Raw genomic sequence first — 3,285 nt, forward strand, 5'->3', positions numbered from 1 at the left:
CCTTCTGTTCTTTGTACTTGACTTCCGCGTGCTCCTGACAAAGAGACTCGAAGTATTCAGCACCTGCTTCTTCTTCACTTTGAGTGGTCATGGGCCAGAGATTCCCAAGAGTCGGTGGAGATGTTACATTTTTTCAGGGAGGTTTTGAGGATGTGCTTGAAGCGTTTTCTTTGCCCTCCTGGGGCTCGCTTGCTCTGACGGAGCTTGGAGTAGAGCGCCTGTTTCGGGAGTCTAGCATCGGACATGCGGACTATGTGGCCCTCCATCGGAGCTAATTGAGAGTGATCAATGCTTCGATGCTGGCCTGACATTGAGGTTGGTACACCTATCCTGCCAATGGATGTGCAGAATTTTGTGGAGGCAATGTTGGTGGTACAGGTACAACATCCGAAACCACTCCAGTTTTCAGGTTTTTCTGGATTTCAGAACAGAAATCCAATGTCTCGAATCCGGAAACGCCTGGCCGAGATTCTGGTATTTCCGGATTTCGGATCTTCTGGGCTTGGGTCTTGCAAGTGTATAGTAAATAAGAATGTCGCTCGACTTTAACCCAAACGTTCCTCAAGTTTTGGCGATGTGCAAGGATGCGTTATTTATCAAGCGGAATCCAAAATGTTGGTGATCGACACTCTGGCTTCTTACGGCAGTAGCAGCGAAAGTGGGAACGACTTGGATGGGGAGTACGAAGAGGTTCCCAGCGAGGACACCGAGGCTTATCTACACCCTCTTGATCCTGGAAAATCACCGTCACGCCTCCACGAATCGCCCGCCTCAAACTCCGCGCCCGAGGTTGCTATGAAGGTGCTTTTAATGTGTACCTCGCGCGACTCCTTGCTTCAGTACTCTGGGTAAGTCTGCCAATCTTAATAAAATATTGCCCTTAATGTCCGGTTTTCAGAACATATTTCCGGATTCCGGATGACTCCCTCTGATCTGCGCGATGTCCGGATTTCAGAATATTCTGGTTTTTGGAACTCTGGATTTCGGAAGTTGTACCTGTACTTTTCCAGTGCTTTGAGGTGCCTACTGTACGTAGTCCATGTCTCTGAAGCATAAAGGAGGGTGGGAATCACCACTGCTCTGTAGACTATGAGCTTGGTGCTGGGTTTGAGATCTTGGTCTTCGAACACTCTTTTTCTCAGGCAACCGAAGGCTGCACTGGCGCACTGAAGGCGGTGTTGGGTTTCATCTTCGATGTCTGCCCTTGATGACAGGAGGTTCCCAAGGTATGGAAAGTGGTCCATGCTATCTAAGGTCTTGTCTTGGATCTTGATGATCGGGGTGCAGTACTATGAGGCGGAGGCAGGTTGGTAGAGAACCTTTGTCTTATGGATGTTTAATGTAAGGCCCAGACTCTCGTACACTTCAGTGAAGGTGTCAACGATGGTTTGGAATTCAGCCTCTGAGTGTGCGCAAACGCAACCGTCGTCTGCATACTGTAATTCAGTGACAAAGGTTGGGATAACCTTGGTACTTGACTGGAGGCAACGGAGGTTGAACAGTTTCCCGTTCGTCCTGTAGATTAGCTCCACTCCAGCAGAGAGTTTGTTGGAGATTAGATGAAGCATTGCAATGAAAAAGATTGAGAAGAGCATTGGTGCAATGACAGAGCCTTGCTTGATCCTGGTCTGCACTTGGGTCTGTGGTGGATCCATTGGAAAGGATCTCGGCTTGCATGTCATCGTGAAGCAGGTGGAGGATGGTGACAAATTTTTTTAGGACAGCCAAATTTGAGGAGGACACTTCATAATCCCTCATGGTTGGCAGAGTCGAAGGCCTTTGTGAGGCCAAAGAAGGCCATGTACAGAGGTTGGTGCTGCTCCCTACATTTTTCTTGGATTTTTCTACCAATCTGTTGAAGCATCAACATACTATGCCACACGTGCATGCCAGAAAAGGTGTTGCCAAAGATACACATACTTTTAGAAACACATTGGTTTGATTTCTAGTCTCTATACTTTACATAGAATTTACAGCACAGAAATAGGCCATTTGGCCCAAGTGGTCTATACTGGTGTTTATGCTCCACACGAGCATCCTCCCATCCTACTTCATCTCACCCTATCTGCATATCCTTCCATTCCTTTCTCCCTCCCTATCTCTGTACCTCCTCCAGCTCCACAACACTCTGAGGTCTTTGCACTCCTCCAATTCTGATGCTTGCACATTCCTGATTTTAATCGCTCCACCATTGGCCACCATGCCTTCAGCTCCCTGGGCCCTGAGTTCTGGAATTCCTTCCCTATACCTCTCTACCACTCTCTCCTCCTTAAAACATACCTCATTGACCAAGCTTTTGGTCACTTGTCCTAATATCTCCTTATGTGGCTCGGTGTCAAATTTTGTTTGATAACACTCCTGTGAAGCGAGCGCCTTGGGACATTTTACTATGTTAAAGCCACTATATAAATGCAAATTGTTGTACTTATCTAGCTTCTCCTTAAAGTCATCTATGCTATTCACCTCTACTCATCATCATAGACAGTCCCTCGAAACGAGGATGACCTACTTCCACGCCAAAAAGGGATGAGTTCACAGGTGTTTCAATGAAGGACCAGGTCCCAAACTACATCCTGAAGGGTGGAAGATGCCTGTGCGTGGATTTTTTTAACGTGTGGTGACCGTTGCACACCAGCCACCACACGGGCTTGACAGAGCTAGGTCTTGATCCAGTGGCAAGGGTTAACCAAGACGACTGGAGACCAGCTCCGCTGTGCAAGATGCATGTACATGTCAGTCAAATATCAACGGCAAAGAGCCTGCATGTCACAACTGCTCACTTGTAACACTGTGTATATTCTATAAAGTTTGCCCTAATGTTTCTTTATTGCATCGAGAGCACGTTGTCTATGTAAAGTAAAATATAATCCAAATGAACAAGCTCAGAAGCAAGGATCTATATCACCTAGGTACTAACTCCTGCACGGAGCGTGAGAAACAGAGTGCGAGCAAGTAATTAAACATCCCTTGATCTTTGAGCCCCAATGTGAGAAAGACAAATAAACAGAAAATGAAGTTTGTCACACAAAAGGAGCCAGCAGTCAAGCCAAGTCTAGCTGATCTCACCAAGGGGGCATGATGCTTGTTAGGTAGGCATCAATTACAGTCTCTCTGGCTGTGCATTAATAAGTAGGGATGTGACAGCACTTCATGCTTTCCTTGGGAGACAGCAGTGTAACTCCTTTGTAGGTTGCTAACACGCTTTCTAAAGAGACCGACCAGTAGTGGGAAGATGATGTAAGTGAGCCCAGCCCGGATCACAGCAGTTACCTTTATATCTTGCTT

This window comes from Pristiophorus japonicus, chromosome 16, assembly GCF_044704955.1.
Source record: "Pristiophorus japonicus isolate sPriJap1 chromosome 16, sPriJap1.hap1, whole genome shotgun sequence".
In the NCBI taxonomy this organism is placed as follows: domain Eukaryota; kingdom Metazoa; phylum Chordata; class Chondrichthyes; family Pristiophoridae; genus Pristiophorus; species Pristiophorus japonicus.